Raw genomic sequence first — 18,823 nt, 5'->3', positions numbered from 1 at the left:
ATATTAAAAATAATTGAAATCATAAACTTGATACATTTGTAATACCAGAACTATATTTTGTGATAACCATGGAGCGGAGCTATACATTTTCAGTACCAGTAGATAGCATTTTGTTATGAATACATACAGAACCTGCAATTAAGATGATGTTTACAGCAAAAAACATGCTATGAAAAAAAAAAAAAATAAAATCCACAAGAGAAAAGTGCCATGGAGAATTCAAATCCCTCCTGGCATTATCTCCACAGCATTGCTGATTGCTGGAGACAATTGCAGGGATTGACATATACTTGCTAAAACAATTTTACTTGCTTCTGTTTGACATGTACTTGTTAAAACAATTTGACTTGTTCCTATTACATTAGTGTAAGTGTAAGAAGCAGACTATTAAATATAAAATGACATAGAGTGCTTGTGTCAGTTAAACACAGGGCTGTACAAGTGGGTTACCAGCAGACACTATGCTTATTTCAGTGCCTGGGAACTATGACAGCAGCTGTTGTCTCTGGTTTCCTTAATGGAGCTTCATTCTGGTTTGAGCACTCAACAGCACTGTTCTGGAATGATGATTCCAACATTGCCATGTCTCCAGTACCAGCCTTCTGCACAAGCTCAGCTCTTGTAGATCAGCTACATTAAAAAAACTCAACCCTGTCAGGTGCATGATAGACTTTATTTGTCTGCAGCCCGGTCAAGTGTAAAGTGTTAATAGTGTTGACTACAGACCAAGTTTGTGGTCAGACAAGAAAAGACATCTCCCCATCACACTGTCGATCTTTGACATCAGATCCAGTGATCAGAATAAGGGAACATGCCATACGGCATGGCACAACACGGGCAACTCTTTATTGATCAGGTCTGTGAACCAGATACAGCATGCAGTCACTTTTGATACTGGTAATCAAATGTTTCTGTCGTTTAACAACACCACTAGAGTTAATTAATTAATCATCGGCTATTGGATGTCGGACATTTGGTAATTTTGAAATGTAGTCCTCAGAGAAAATGCACTGCAGTTTTCCATTAGTAGGAAGTATTTTTTTATGTGCAATTTTCTCCAGATGGGGGGGAAAAATACTAGTAAATCAGGACCAAACCATGATTTTATATTGTGGACACTGTGACAGTTTCTCATGACATACAGACTTTAGCAGTATCTGGAAACCATTTCTTTTTTTTAGACAAAAAGGAAATTAAAAAAAAAAAAATCAATTTAATTTTCACTGTATAGCTAAGAATAAAATATCAGACCAGTCTAGCATATGGCAAATACTCATAAATCATTGTAAAAAAAACAATGTTAATCCTAATGTCCATGTATGATATTGTGGTATTTTAATACATAGAGGATATTTCATGTTTTTTGTCAAATATGATTTATATCTCATCGAGTGAAGTTTGCAATCATATCTCACGAGTCGTGGTTGGATGATGAGTGCGATATGATTGAAAACTTTACGAGATAAGATATAAATCATATTTGACAAAAAACATGAAATTTTCTATTTATTATATAACTTTTGGCAATTTGCCTTTATTTTTAAAATGCCAGCAGCAAAATAGATCCGGCTTTCTCACAGTGAAGATAACACTTTCTACAGTGACGATTTTTAGAGTGAAATAGTGACTGATAACACTTTTATTTCACTGATATTTTAAGATATTTCACTAAATGTTATATAATAAATAGCGATATCACACATATCATGCATTCAGAAGAGACGGCTGATTTGCTGCTCCATGATGAAGACATAGACATCAAAGCTAAAACATCCACTGAAATTAACAAGGAGTGTGGGTTTTTTAACGACGCACTCAACACATTTATTTACGGTTATATGGCGTCGGACATATGGTTAAGGACCACACAGATATTAAGGGAGGAAACCTGCTGTTGCCACTTCATGGGCTACTTTTTTATATGCACCATCCCAGAGACAGGATAGTACATATCACAGCCTTTGATATACCAGTTGTGGTGCACTGGGTGGAGTGAGAAATAGCCCAATGGGTCCACTGACAGAGATCGATCCCAAACCATCCGTGCATCAAGTGAGTGCTTTACCACTGGGCTACGTCCCGCCCCTTGAAATTAACACTAAACTAGTGCAAGCACAATTTAATAAGTTTCATTCGGAAAATGTATTAAATTTCTTTTTAACCTAGTTTTCAGAATATATAACAAGTAGAATATGCTAACTCATTAACATTAGGTGCCATTTATCTTTTAAAAATGTATTACTCTTCCTCATTAGATATGTTTTTGAAACAGCTTGTAATTAATTTGAATATAATGGCAACCATTTACACAGTACTGCTGATTATATTATACTACTGAATATTTTAAACAAATATATTTCTATTGATACATGTATTTAAAACCATGATGAGAAAATAAATGTTATTATTTTTATGTAAAACAAAGCCTATAAATATATACATCTCGTGTCACATGTCCTAACTATTTTTCTTTAATCTGTTGGTGCTGTCCACAACAAATGCTAAACTGGAAATTAAATATTAAAATTGACTTGCCAGCAGGAAAATTTAGCAATGAGCATTGCAAATTGTAGATGGGGATGAATTAGCATTTGTAATTTGTCTGCTTGGAGGTTAGAAAGTTTGGTTAATATTTTAATTGGTTTTATGATTTTATTTTCTACATTTATGTTGGTCTATAGTCTATAGATTTTGTTATTTGGAACCATTCCCTAAAGGCTAGGTGATGTTTCGTATCCAAGTGGAAGTAATAAGTGGATGATAATGTTTAAATATATATATATAACTTTGTACAGAATATAATGGGTTTTGTTCAGTAAATTGTGACACAGAATACATTTTGTTATCGTTCAGGTTTGTTCAATACCAAGAAAACCGTTTTTATTTATTTATTATTTTTTATTTAATGACACCACTGGAGCACATTGATTAATTAATTGTCGGCTATTGGATGTCAAACATTTGGTAATTCTGACTCGTAGTCATCAGAGAAAACCCATTACATTTTTTCTAATGCAGCAAGGGATCTATTATATGCATTTTCCCACAGACAGGAAAGCACATACCACAGCCTTTGTGCAGTTGTGGTACATTGGTTGGAATGAGAAAAAATCCAGTCAGCTGAGTGGATCCACTGAGGTGATTCAATAAGCAACAAAACATGCATGAAGGTAAAAAAAACTGTGCATCATAAACCTTTATCATTTTATATTTAGTAGAAAATAAAAGAAAATTGCCTCTAGGATGGTGGTATTGAGATAAGAAGACGTCAACAATTTCCAGTCTCGGAATTCATGACATTAGCTGATCTTTATGTTCATACTTCTGAAAATATTGTCAGATGTGGCTGAAGATGTCTGCAAGAGTTAGCTATTTGTGTTAGAAGGTCACCAATGTTATTAATGATGAACAAAGCATTCAGTGTTGAAACTTAGAGTGGCCAGCTGGACTAAATAAAAACAGTTGTAATGGGGCTTTATTAAAAAAAATTGGGGGTGGGACGTATCCCACTGGTAAAGTGTTTGCTTGATGTGCGGTTGGTCTAGGATCGATTCCCATCGGTGGATCCATTGGGCTATTTCTCGTCCCAACCATTGCTTCACAACTCCAGGTGTAACAAATGCTGTGGTATGTACTATCCTGTCTGTAGGATGGTGCATATAAAAGATACCTTGCTGCTAATTGAAAAGAGTAGCCCATGAAGTGGCGACGGCGGGTTTCCTCCGTCAATATCTGTGGTCCTTAACCCTATGTCTGACGTCATATAACCGTAAATAAAAATGTGTTGAGTGTGTTGCTAAATAAAACATTTCCTTCCTTATTAAATGTTACTATGGCCCTAATTAAAATTACTTTAACCCTCGAATTAATGTTGCATTTTAAGGAGATGATGTTTACTGATAATAAGTAAACAAAATGACAAATTTCTTCTGCATTTAAAAAAAATCTTTATAGTTACCGTATTTTCCCATGTATTATGCGCACCGGTGTATAATGTGCACCCCCCACTTTGAGCGTTTATTCCAAGAGAAAAACCATAAACCACAATATAATGCGCACCGTTTTTTTAAACCACAAAATCGACAGTGAATGCAAGATGTACCGTTTTCCCCGTCACCAAAATTAACAAAAAGCGGAAGAAGCGGTATATTCAAGAAACAAAACTTAAGTTAGGTATTTGAGTACATAGACCTACATGTCACATTAAATAAAGGCTAGTACTTGCATAGTTACATGTCACAAGACTCACACATGCATAAATCGAAACAGTTATATACACTGTAAATTAATAATAAATATATGAAAACAAAAATATAGCATATTACATTTCGTTCTCGTGGCTAATGTGAATGCGCGAGATTTCTAAATTTATAATAGTGTGGTATATTTCCAGTTTGCCGGAAATGGCCGAATTAAATCTCATGGAAATTAAAAATATTTACGGTCCATTTTTGTCATTTTTGTGTACTTTTTAGCAAGGCATGGATACTTTTGTAGATTTATTTTGCATTTATTACAACCATCACAAGTGAAAAGCGATTTTTAAGAGGGTTTTGGCGTTTCGTTGTAATGAACACTGTCAATAACCTGTAAAGTACCGTAAACTACCGATCGGTGATTTTTCATGGGTGATCGCTGGACATTTTTAAAAGATATTTTTTCTATTGCTATGTATAGTGCGCACCCCCATTTTTGACCTGTATTTTCTGGAAAAAAAGTGCGCATAATACACGGGGAAAATACGGTACTTCATTTCAAATAACAAAAATGGATGTAGTTTGTGAGTGATTTAATTGTAAAAAGTAAAAAGTAAAGTAAAGTTTGTTTTATTTAACGATGCCACTAGAGCACATTGATCTTTTAGTTTATCATCGGCTATTGGACGTCAAACATATGGTCATTCTGACACTGTCCTTTAAAGGAAACCCGCTGTCGCCACATACTCTTTTACGACAGGCAGCAAGGGATCTTTTATTTGCGCTTCCCACAGGCAGGATAGCACAAACCATGGCCTTTGTTGAACCAATTATGGATTGCGGAGCACTCACTCAGGGTTTGGAGTCAGTATCTGGATTAAAAATCCCATGCCTCGACTGGGATTCGAACCCAGTACTTGCCAGCCTGTAGACCGATGGCCTAACTACTGAGGCCGGTTGTTAAAAGTAAAAGCAATTTGCATAGCAGGCCATTGGATTTCTCACAAACAATTGTTTCAGTACTCTGTTAGTAGTGTGTTGGTAAAATCACTTAACTAAAATTTTGTTTCCCATGATTATTATATCAAGTATGACTATTCAATGAAAATAATATATATATAATTTTAAAAAAAACCCAGTTTCCGATGGGTTCCCATGATCACAAGGCACAGAACCGAAAAAGTGTTTCCCATAAAATTTTAAATCCTATAGTCTGCGGAGACGGGACAGAATATTATACCATTGCTTTTGAAGAAGCAGATGTCTGGAACTAATGGGGAAAGGCCTAAATCCACCAAGAGCAGTCGGTCCTTTGTTCCGTCACAACTTGGGTACCATTGAGCTGCATCCCACCACTATTCCAGAGAGTTGTCTTTAAACATTAGTGTTGTCCAAAATAATTAGTTGCATATCCATAGTGTCTGTCCTTTCAAAATAATATGAGCAAAAACAGAAATAAATCAAGTTAGTTGTTCAGCTCAGTTTCTAATCATCTTGTAAACCTTTTTGTATCATATCTTTCTTGGGTATGTTACGTGGTTGGATATTCACCAATACTTGTTCTTGTGGGAGACAGAATGAGCGGCAGCAATATTTAACTTAATTTTGTCGATCGATACTGCTTCTCATCAGATATAATAGGTCTTGTTTTGCACATCAAACAAGTTAGTTAACAAATTTATATTCTATTTTCTTGCCTCAAGCTGCATATTCTCTGTCACCAGAATACGCTAGTGCAAATTTATGGAAACCATGTGTTGATGTTGCTTCAGGCAGAAATTACGTCCCAAGTTGTAGTCATTCTGTAAAAGGAATTTATCCACAAAGAGGATTTGTTTGGTTTGAGTGAAGATGACAGCACAAAAGAGCAGGAAATCCTGACGGAAGGAATTAGAGACTAAATGTAATTTGTGTTGGAGAATTCCATCAACCTACTAAAAGTGGGCAGTCCTTTAAACTTTGTTAGGCATCTGGATATTTTTTTTTATAAAATCAACTTATTTAAATGAAATCGTAGATCTTTCATTTTGGTATATTTCCCCACTGAAATATGTGAATTTGAATTTGAAAGATGATATTTTTTTATCCTAACTACATGCAGTTTATGGACAGTATAGTTTAAGAACAGTTCACTTGAGAATGAGAATGAAAAATAAGGATGCAGCTGTATCAGCTAAGGATTCATTCATTCATTCATTCATTCATTTAGAATCCATAATATATACTACTCAAAAGAATTTAAGGGTCAGACGATATTTTCGACATTATTTTCTGAATGTCAATTATATTAGCTAGACCATAATGTCACGCATGGTATTGTTCCATTTTGACGAAAGTGGGTCTAAGCAACCCATAAATGAATTAAAATCCACTGTCATTGACACTGTCGACTAGTTCTAATGGCGAAAACATGCTTACATTTGCACGTAAATTAGGGCAAAAGCGAAAGGTCTGCTAAGTGCCCATAACTTGCTTTTTCACAAAGCGCTTCATTTGCACGCTTTGCACGTGTATTCCATGTTCCCAATGCTGAATTTCCGTATAATTGGAGCTTGCGTTCGTGTATGGTGCACACTCCAAATTCGACAATGGTACGACTTCAACTGACTATCGAAGATCGAGGAAGGGCTATTGCTTGGCTTCAGGATGGCAATACGCAAAGAAATGTTGCTCTGAGACTTGGTGTCAGTCAGAGTGTCGTTGGCCGACTGTGGCAACGGTACCAAGCAACGAATTCTGTTAGAAATCGTCCACGTTCGGGAAGACCCCGAAGCACTACAAATAGAGAGGACCGCTACATCACCAATATGGCGCTACGTCAACGCACAACCACTGCACGCCGATTACGTGACAATCTGCGGACTGCGACTGGAACTCGAGTGTCTGATCAAACCATACGCAATCGTCTGAGAGCCAATAATCTACGCTGCCATCACCAGGCTGTTCGATCACCACTCCTACCACGTCACAGAACGGCCAGACGTGACTGGTGCATGCTTCATCTGCGGTGGCAACGTGTTCAGTGGGGTCGAGTGATGTTCACTGATGAGTCCAGGTTTAGTCTCCAGTTCAACGACGGTCGGGTTCGTGTCTACAGACGTCCTGGGGAGCGCTTCGCTGACGTTAACGTTAGACAATCACCGGGTGTGGGGCGGCATCTCTATCCACCACAGGACCCCCCTCTATGTGGTGGATGGCAATCTGAATGGAATCCGCTATCTGAATGAGATTATCCGGCCGTTGGTTCTCCCAGGCCTTCAGCAGATTGGCGGCGGGGCAGTTCTGCAGGATGACAATGCCAGACCCCACCATGCCAGGGTGGTAACGGACTTTCTCAGACAACAAGGTATCGCCAGGATGGATTGGCCAGCATATTTGCCTGACTTGGTCCCAATAGAGCACGCCTGGGACGAATTAGGCAGGAGAGTTCGGGATAACCGTGCCCCTCCGGCCAACCTTCATGATCTGGGTCAACTTCTTATGGCAGAGTGGCAGGCCATTCCCCAAGAGTTCTTCAGATGTCTGATCAACAGCATGTGTCGAGTGTATTTGTGCCAGGGGTGGATTCACACACTATTAAACGAATGTTCTAATGTGTAAAATCCATGTTTGACAACCTTCAACTTTGACAGCATGTCATGTGACTTTCTTGTATACAGTGACGTTTATTTGTGTTTTTTTGTAAATATGGAACAATAAATAAAAATGTTGGTGTAGTTTACATCATCAATCTAATACACTCTGAAACTTATTGGGTTATACATTTTTGACCCTTAAATTCTTTTGAGTAGTATAATAATAATGGCTGATGAAAGCTTTCATCATGCAAGAGAAATGGGATTTTATTCGGTAGGTAGAGCACGCACCTCAGGTGCTTGGGTCATTGTATCGAACATTCTTGGCAAACTAATTTTTTTTGCATAACCTAGTTTGGTTTGCATAACCTAGTTTTTTTCTTTATAATTTAAAATATATATATTATACTTATGTGTTGGAAAGATGCATACCCGGACCACCAACACATGTTGACCGAAAAATGCATAATTTTAAAATTAATAAAAAACCCGTGATTATTCCTAACTGGGGGGCAGGCATTTTGTTTCATTTTTGCATTACCATAGTTTGACAGTCAATAGCCAATGTATTTTTCGTGCTGGGGTGTCGTTAATTCATTCATTTTGTCACACCTGGTACTCTAGCTTGGAACGAAGTGATATCAGCTCCTACCAACTTCTGTATGTTGAGTGTAAACAAGTGCAGGAATTTACGACAAGGCTCTTCGCTTTGATCAACCTGATTTGTAAAACAACATCAATGACTTGATAATATAATAAACTATTTAACTACCGGTAAGTATATTTCAATTTGCATTAACATATCATTTTCCCTCTGAAAACATTTTTAAAAAAAAGCATACTATTGGGCCAATTGGTACGTTGGAGCAAAAACGATTACCCACAATACCTAAGTTTTAATTTTCTTTTCTTTGGAACTATGTACCGTATATCTTCGCTTATAAGTCAAATTATTTTCACGAAAAAATTATTTTATAACTTGGGGGGTCGACTTTATAAAATTCACCCAAAAATATTACCGTTTTGTGGATTATTTTACAAATTTTATTGCTGAATTATTCCCTGTATTTATACTCAAATATGTTAATTTGACAAATTTATTGGTCAGTTGTTCTTTTAGATGAGACAGTCTACTTAATCAAGAGTTTTACAGAATTATTGACGGTAATAAACCATGTCCATTACCATTTATGGGGTGACAGGTTATTTGTTAGAGAACATTTTAATTTTTAAAAGCAATATGGTGACACAGGTCCTCACCCAATACATGCTAATAACATAAGTACCTACATTTTATCCAAACACTTGAATATATTAAACTAATATTAGGACATGCCATGATGCATCAGATTGGTAACAAATGCATCACAATACCCTGTGATGTAAATAATACTGGTACGTATTTTTGTGGCTAGATAGCAGCAATTGCCATGTCTGGTTACCTATCAAATATACACTTGCCAATCAGGAATATTTCATTTCAACTTATTTTCGTGCTTATATCCAACTAAGGTTCAAGCACGCTGTCCTGGGCACACATTTAGAGACCATTTGTTCTTGAGAAAAAAAGGGCCCACCGATGGGAATCAATCCTAGACCGACCGCACATCAGGTGTGTGCTTTACCACTGGGCTATATCTCACCCCATCAAATTGTACTTGTGTGAAATACTAAGTGTGTAGAATCACCAGACGTGGTCGTACTTCTTTTTAGGCTTCCCAACCATGACATATGTATAAGACTTTTGGGGGCGATAAAGATTTATTTTTTAATTAAAAAAAAGTTAATATGTTCATTGAAAGGTTGCATGTAACACCTTAAGCCATATGCTACTATTGTTATCTATGGGATTTGATTTGGTGGTATGCACCTTAAAGATGCCTACTAATTTGGTGATTGAATTAAGTTGGTGTATTCTGTTCTTTATTAGCATGGCTTCTTTAATAATAGTACCATGATGGAATAACTCTTAAGGTGATGCCACACAATATAGCTGATTGCATGTGACAAGACATCATTGCAATTTCATTGATTGCTTTGCAATTGGCTATTCTCATACAAACACTCTTTATCATGTGATGTCTCCTGAGTTCTTTCAGTCACTTTATTTGATAAATTTTACAAATTTCTGAATTATACATTTAAAAAAAAAGCAATTTGTGATTGACATACATGGAATATATGTTTTTCAATTGCAATTGTGATGAGATGTGTGTCCTTTCTTCTTCAATTTATGATTTATATTCTCAAAGAAAAAAGAAGCAATTTTATGATCGACATAATATGTATTTTTGAATTGCAATTACAATGAGATGGAAGTTCATTCTTGTTCAGATTTTCTTATTTATATTCTCTAAAAAAAAAGCAATTTTATGATTGACATAACATGTATTTTTAAATTGCAATTGCAATGAGATGGATGTCCATTCTTGTTCAATTTATGATGCTGTCAGTTTAGAATGTTTTAACACAGGCATGTGTCGGTGATATATTATTATTTGGAAAGATGATTCATGAAAAAATACTACCTTAATTTGCTTAGTTCGAGCAGCATGAATATAACATTTTACTTGTGATTTCTCAGCAAGAGACCCTTTATCAGCTGCTCGTGCTTGATTGGTGCCATGGACATGGCAGGAAATACTCGTGTGTCACAGCATCCAGCCCTGCAGGTCTTCCACCAATGTAGACCAGGTCATGGACACACTGGGATTGATTGAACTAATAAAAACATGGCTTCAGAACAAGTAGACAAGGTTGTCAGGCAGGTAACGACACATGGTGCCGTCTCAACATGATGTACGGCTTGAAGACGCTGATAGAAGTCGGTTAATGACATATGGGTTTTCTTTATTTCCACCAAGTGCATCAGATATCCTGTTTTCCCCACTGGTTATAGATTTACATGCTGACTCTAGTGTTGTTGATGTTGTAAGTTGAGGATTGTGAGAGATTTGCTGTGTTATAGTTGTCATCTTGGGTTGTAAACTATCACGAATGACATCTAAGTTTTCGCACTAATTGCATGGATGTGATATATATCCCAGTGTCAAGATCTGCTCAAATGGACATGTCTCGTTAAGCCTTCATCTGTCAAAGAAGCTACCTAAAAAGTTTAAAGTTTGTTTTTTGTTTAATAACATCTATAGAGCACATTGATTTATTAATCATCGCCTATTGGATGTCAAACATTTGGTGATTTTGACATACAGTCTTAGAGAAGAAACCCGCTACATTTTTTCCATTAGTAGCAAGGGATCTTTTATATGCGCCATCCCACAGATGGGATAGCACATACCACAGCCTTTGATATGCCAGCTGTGGAAGGAAGGAAATGTTTTATTTCACAACACACTCAACACATTTTATTTTTGGTTATATGGCGTCAGACATATGGTTAAGGACAACACAGATATTGAGAGAGGAAACCCACTGTCGTCACTTCATGGGCTACTCTTTTCAATTAGCAGCAAGGCATCTTTTATATGCATCATCCCACAGACAGGATAAAACATACCACAGCCTTTATTACACCAATTTGGAGCACTGGCTGGAACGAGAAATAGCCCAATGGATCCACCAACGGGGATCGATCCTTGACCGGCCACGCGTCAAGTGAACGCTTTACCACTGGGCTATGTCCCGCCCCAGTCGTAGTGCACAGGCTGGAGCTACCCAAAACGTTACGTGGTAGTTTACCACATAGTGACTACCTAGTCAGTCACCTTATAATTAATAAAATACCAATTAACATGTCTTAAATTGATTAACAGCCAATTAATGATTGTTTGTTATTTTACATTCATCGTCGTATGAACAAAAAGAATTGTCTGCAAACTTTGAATTGGTGAAGCCATTCTCACCTTTTTTTTTGTTCACACCCAGATGAACGTAAATGAAATAACAGACAATACTTGTAATTAAATTTAAAACATACAGTGTACTTACTAATAATAACACTAAAAGTTCATATTTTATTTTGATTTAATTTGGATTATTTTTTGGTTCTTCAATAATAACAATCAATAAGACAAACTATCAATATAAAATGACATCATCAGATATGACGTTCGCTGACAATGTTATTTTTACGTTCATCGAGAAATTAACGAACTTGTGTTGTTATGGCTGGACCAATGGGATGACATTAAATTGTAATCAATGTAACACAAATGTAATTATCATTTGTTACTGCCTGTAGATCACCTGTTGGACTAGTGGTTGTATTTTTAAACTCTGAACATTTACTCACATGTGGTAAGAGATCCATGCATTATATTAAACAGCGAGTGCGAATATACCACTAGAATTTCGAGCATGTCCGTCCTGGGGCCTGTCTCTGGATTGCCAGAGGCTTGTCCCGGGACAGAAAAAAATCAAGTGGACAATTTTGAAATTTACATACAAAAATTAAATAGTGGGCCTTAAAAATTTTGATCCGCATCTCTAATATAATTAATAAAGAAAATTCTTCTCATTAAATTTGGTCGCTAGATTAGATCGGGTGGTTAAAAAGAAATTAGATAAGATCGGTGGCCTGACTCGGGATTGAGGGGTGGGGGCTTAAACTGCCACATTTGTTAGTACCCTAGGTAATGATAATTAACTCTGTCTTGACTTTCTTTGAAAATTAAGCTCAAAGATTTATATTGTACTGTTACTGCTGTTATAAAGTAGAATCTATGCTTAATAGGCCTACTGGAAAGAATTGATTTCATTTGAATTTTCGGGGCTGGACTTAGCCCATTGGTAAAGTGCTCGCCTGATGCATGGTCAGTCTAGGGTCGATCCCAGACACTGGGCCCAATGGGCTATATGTATTACTCATTCCAGCCAGTACACCATGACTGATCTATCAAAGGCTGTGGTATAACAGACCCCTTACTACTAATGGAAAAATGTAGCTGGTTTTTTCTCTCTACGACTGTTTGTCAGAATTATTACCAAATGTTTGACGTCCAATATTCGATGATTAATAAATCTGTGTGCTCTTGTGATGTTAAACAAAACAATCTTTAACTTTTTATTTAAATTTTTATTTGATATGTGAATACAATATTACAGCACTGGTATATATATGGCCCAATCTCCACAAAATGTGCATTTAAAAATAGAAAAATAATTTAAAAAAAGTTTGCAGTATTTCCACCATTGTTTATTATTTTAATAGCTATATGTCTTAAAGAACGGGATCTGAAGGGGTTGCATTTTAGACGCCATACATTCCAAAATAATTGAATATATATGAAAACACCCTTTATGGTAAACAACATATACGTTACACATCAAATTTCAATAAAAGAAGACAGTACTCATGGTTAATGTGTTCATGATAAAACAGGTGATTGTTTTGTTGAAAGATATGCCTGTTTAGGATATAAATATTCATATTTGAGATAAGTTGACTGTATCACAAGTTTGGTATAAGAAATGTTAACACTTCCACTGCAATCTGGATCAGTTTATCAAGAAGCCAATGACACAATGTTCTCAATAAAATATCCTTTTCAAAGCAAAAACTACAATTTGCCTTCCAAAAGTTACTCCAAACTAATTTGTTTCATATTTTTAAGCTTCTGTAACATGTTCCTTCCAATTGACTAACAGTGGTTGTTTGCTTAGCTGTTGTCACACGGTAACGTATCTGTGTGAAAACTAAAATTGAACAAATTAACAAAATTGCTTTAACTGAACGATGTAACAAAGACTATTCACAAAATATAAACTACTTCTAAACAAAACCGTCTTAAATCAATCACTGTTCTGTGTAATATACAGAGGTCACGTATCTGTTCTTTTACTTATTCTCTGAGATTTATTTGTCAATGGACTCCATGTTCGCCTGGGACAGGGTGAAAAACCTTCTAGATCTTCCATTCGGAACAGGTTCTGCAACTGGTATAATTAATTCCTTAAATGTAATCCATATTTCATCCGACTTTGATGGCCATTTCAACATGATCCTACCACGGACTGTGTGCTTTGACATGAAGGATATGAGTGCATCCGAATCATTTAGATCAACCTGTAGAAATTTGCCAACGTACCAATCATTGTCATACATGGCAGCCACCAAATCCCCTTCACAGGGCTGGAAATCCTTTGGATCTTCATTGTCAGCTTGGAATGTTGACTGATCAACTTCAACTGACTCAACCTCACGTTCTGAAGTACGACCATCTGTCATGTTTTCGCACTGTGGACCTGGATATAGCCTGTGCGGTATCCACCCATTGCAAGGATTATCCCAGTTGAGGCACCCTTCACAGTAGCAAGACGTCTCACGAGTATATATCTCTCCATACAGTGTAGACTGCACAGCATGTAACTTCATTGTGCCCGGAATTGGTTTTGTCTGAATAGAGGTAATGTATTCAGCAGCTGCATCATACTGATCATGAGAGTAAAAGTAATAATAGATCAACTTTTCATTCTGGGTTGCCCATTTGAAGAAATCCTGAGCGTCTTGTATGGTTGCTTTTTCTTGCTTAATTGCTTGTGCTGCTAAACGCTTAGCTGTATCGCCGATCCCGTCACATGGACCCTTCCCATGTCCAACCTCAAAATAGTTCCACCTTGCAGATACTTTAAACAGCTCGGCATGACATGCTATGATGGTAATCATGAAGCGGTTTCGGTACTGTGAAGATGGGCTGTCAGTCCAGTAGTGAATGCAGCTGGTGTCAGGAAACATGCGTTTTATTTCAGGAATAAGTTGGTTCAGTATAGCATACACTGCAGAAGCATTGTGGTGCTTGACATCAGAAATATATGCCATGCTTCTATGCTCAATATTTTCACCATCAACTCTGTGATAAACCACCATGGGATGAATGGTGACTGATGTGGCATTCCAATAAGCAGACTGAACCTCGTCCATCGTTTGGTATACAAAATTTTCAGAAAAATCCATTTGTATGATGACAGTACCCTGTGGCAGATTTTCTTTCAACTGGCGTAATGCTTTGTACTGAGCAGCTACTCTGTCAACGTGGCTTTTGAATGCTTGGTATTGCACCATCATCGTTTGAATAAACTCTTTTCCATTTACAGAAGTTCTAATAATTCTCATTTTCTTTTTGCCATCTACATCAATGCTTTTCCATTCCTCATATTCAACAGTGTTGTTATTTTCCAGAACAGCCAACTTCTCGGTCATGTCTGCAATGGAAAGTGATGAACACACTGCATCAGGATTGGGAGAGATATTCAAACGTAGACTGATAAGACATTTCAGTTTCAGAGCCATGTTCTGGTGAATAATACAGAGGCACCTATTTCTTGACAGTAATGCTGTGACATGAATGTTTTGGGGTCGAATTTTGCAGAAAGCAGAGAATGAAAGCTTTATTGCAGGTTCTTCTAATACAAACTTGTCATACACGTTTTGCAAATAATCATTCAGAATGCGGACTTGCATTTTCTTTCCATTTACTGTATTAACATCTTCCTTTCCAGGCATGCATCTACTAATATCATCTCTTTCCAAAAAAGCAACCAGCTCGTCTTTCATGATAGCTTGACGAGATCGTCTGGATGTGGTTAGTATTTTAGATGTATCAACAATCTTGCGACGTCGAGACGTTCCTGCAGCTTTATTCAAATGGTTGATCATTCTGTACTTTTTGAGAATCTTCCCACTAACGACCCTGTTGATAGTCAATCTGCATCGCTGGGAAGGATTTTGTTCAAATGCTGATTTTATGTCAGCTACAACACAGTTACTCAGTTGCAGTTGTTTAATAACAGACCGAGGCAAAGATCGAGGACTAATACCAACTGTTGTGAGATCATGAGACGTTTTCGATCTTGGTGTAATAGGAAGGTTTTGATTGATTAACAGTGTTGTTTTGTCTTTGTTAACCATCTTGGATGAAAGTCTCTCGAACCTTTTCTGATATTTGTTTAATTTTTTGTTTGCAGTTAAAATCTGTTCTTTCAGTTTAGCTATTTAAGTTTTTGCTTTTCTTAGTGCCCTCGACCTTCGGGTGTTTACAGGGGACCTAACAGGAAATGGCATTCGTACTATTAACTGATCGGACTTGGATGGACGTTTGTGACCACTTGGGCCCGACATAGATAGACAATCAGATGAGCTGCTGATCTCACTAGATTGGGTAGCAATCTGTGATTCAGTTTTGTGGATTTCACTTTCTCCTGATTTTCTGTTATTCTTCTCAAGTGCTTTCTTTACTCTGTATTTCTTACAATATTGTTTACTTTTGTCACGACGTACTTTCAGCTTCTTGCTGTTAAGCTGATTTGCAGGAACTCTGTATTGTTCTTGTCGGACCTTTTCTTTTTTCAGAAAACCGGTATCCTTCAGTTTTTTCCGTTCTTTGTACGATTTTTGAATTTCCGCCCGTGTTTTAGCCATTGTCAGACTGAAATGAATACAATTGCATAAAATAAGATATAGTACAAACGAAATTACATTAACTGTGTGAACACTGTCGATTAGTACATGCAATATACAAAGTGGATATATAAAAAAGCATGCGCCATATACGTTACCGCATTACAACAGATACGTTACCTTAACACCAAACTAAACTATAAGATAGCTGGTTCTATTAAGTTAACATTACCACTGCTTTTCTTTTAAGAGTACACACAATACTAAAACAAACGATATAACATTCATATATGACAAGAAATAGACACGAATTCACAACATTAAGGCATTGATTACATTTGATTTTAATTAGATTGGAAATATAACTCACCAAATGTGGTTCAATCACGATATCTTGGTTCGCAAATTTACCCAGAAGCTCTTCCAGATGACGTAATCACGCCAACGTTACTCTAGGCGAAAAAAATCAAATATTCTAAATGGAACTGCATTTTGATCACGTATCTGGTTATATCGTATTTGGCTATCATAATGCAATTTCAGTGAATTTTGAAAATGTATGGCCAATACATAATGTATGTCCATATATAATGAATGCCTACCTTGCGTCCTTTGGGTAGATACGTGCAACACCACTACATAATGGATATGGTCGACGTAACAATGACAAGAGTTGTAACGTATCTGTTCAAAATCTCGAGTAACTTAAAAAATACAGAAGCTCCACACTCTTAACTATATTTGTTCATTAAATTGAGGTGTTAAGTGAATGTATCATATATTGTATGAATGAATTAAGGTTTAACTTTCACACTTTGTGATCGTAACACAGTTATTCTATTCTGGTACTGTGCATTTACGCTCACAGATACGTTACAGTAACGTATCTATCCTGAAATTACCGACAGGTGTTATCGATTTTCTGTTTAAAAAACATTCCCATTAAATTAAAAGTGAATGATGTAGAAGTGTTTTACTATTATTTGACCAACGAAATGGACATTAATTGCAGGTGCATTATGTATATTTTACATCTACAAGACCGGTTAGCGATGGCATATATGCTTGGCGACACGGTGAATTTTGCAAAATGCAGGTATTCCGTGGTGCATTGTGAACTCAATGGATGTCTAACCTAAATATAAATATATATCACAATGATAGAACAAGTATAGGTGTTGTTCGATCAACATGGGACAAATATATTGCAAATAACATTGGACGTAGGTTAGTATGACATGAACATGGGCAATTTGCACACTTAGTGGAGAATGGGCCCATAGTGCATAATTACATGTATTAATTATAATTAGTGTTTTTTATGCAAATGAGGCTGAAGATTGCACATTATGATTTTTACAAAAGAAATTTGTGAGGCTTATTTGTTTTTTGGATTTTCTATTCCATGCAGTCAAAGTGCACAAGTCCTCATATTTCTTCACATAATCTCATAAACTATTACTGTATGCAGCTCTATTGCTGTTGAGCACATAAACAGCTAAATTTTATGACGGTGTGTGATTAATGAAGTATAGCTGTAAAAGTCTGATAAGAGAATCATCAACTCTTGTTTTCCATTTACTAAAGACAGGCTTTGATTTGTGTCGTCCAGCACTAGATCTCATATATGCATGGCTATATGTTGCAAAGGTCGAGCCTGCATGGATTTCAATGGATGATGGATATGCTCGTATTTATGGGTCACGAAGGCTAATGTGCCCGAAGATGGAAATAAATCAATGGATTGAATCAGTTTCTTGTGTCTTATTAATCATATAAGCTCTTCGTATTCCAAGGTAGCGGGGATTTCCAAGAGGTTTAATTGTATCCTTTTTCCTCAAGAACAAAAGGTCTCTAAATGGGGTTGTCTGTCTTTCCACTGATCCCATTGTTATTGCAAGATCAGATTTCCGTGTAATAAACAAACAACTAATGTGGTTTATTCTGGCATGTTTTGAAGGTTATTATCCATGTAGTGGTTTACTAGATTCAGTAATTTCTTAGAGGACCGTAATTATTACAGTTTTCTAAAGCCATATTTCGGAATTGTTATTTTTTATTTGCAATAAATAAATATAAATTGATAGATTTCACACAGATATATATACATGTAAGACTGTCGCACATTTAACATACCATCATTTTGTTGCATGTATGTATATTCTTTTTACTAATAAGTAAAATTATTTCATTGTACTTTTATGGATATTATATAGTGGAAGATGTATTCTTGACATTTTAAAACAAATGTTAATAACTTGCTGAAAGCCACCATTATTTACTGAGAGAGAACCCTGTTAAGTTAATTGTATACCCCTTTATGCACCTTAATTGACATGTTGGATATTTAATAATCATATGGATTTATTTATTGTTATTTAAATATATTTTTATATTGTAAATTGGGATTGTTAAGGAAATCACTAACCTAAAGAATTATACCTCAACATAAATATTTTATTTCATTTCAAAAACAGTAAATTACAATATCAGATTCATTGAATGATAAATGGTTAAAGAGGACATGTATAAGAACATTGCAGTAAATCATTCATTCAGTGACTATCACATTTTTATCTAAATATAAGTTAGTTTTGTGTGGAGGGAAAAAAACAACATACTACCAAGTAAGCTACCCATTTTCTCAACATTTTCCAACAGACAGGAATACAAGCCACAGTGATCAAGTCAGTTGA

At 36.1% G+C, this 18,823-nt stretch overlaps 1 long non-coding RNA gene across 1 annotated transcript in view; it reads left to right on the top strand.

The window, feature by feature from the left end:
- LOC121384447 overlaps positions 1-18,823 on the top strand; it is a 220,808-nt gene that overhangs the window by 69,515 nt on the left and 132,470 nt on the right. The window lies entirely within an intron of this gene.

The sequence above is a fragment of the Gigantopelta aegis genome, chromosome 10 (genome assembly GCF_016097555.1).
Source record: "Gigantopelta aegis isolate Gae_Host chromosome 10, Gae_host_genome, whole genome shotgun sequence".
Classification (NCBI taxonomy): Eukaryota; Metazoa; Mollusca; class Gastropoda; order Neomphalida; family Peltospiridae; genus Gigantopelta; species Gigantopelta aegis.
The sequence above is the reverse complement of the archived record's forward strand: the minus strand, read 5'-3'. Positions and strand labels throughout refer to the sequence as shown.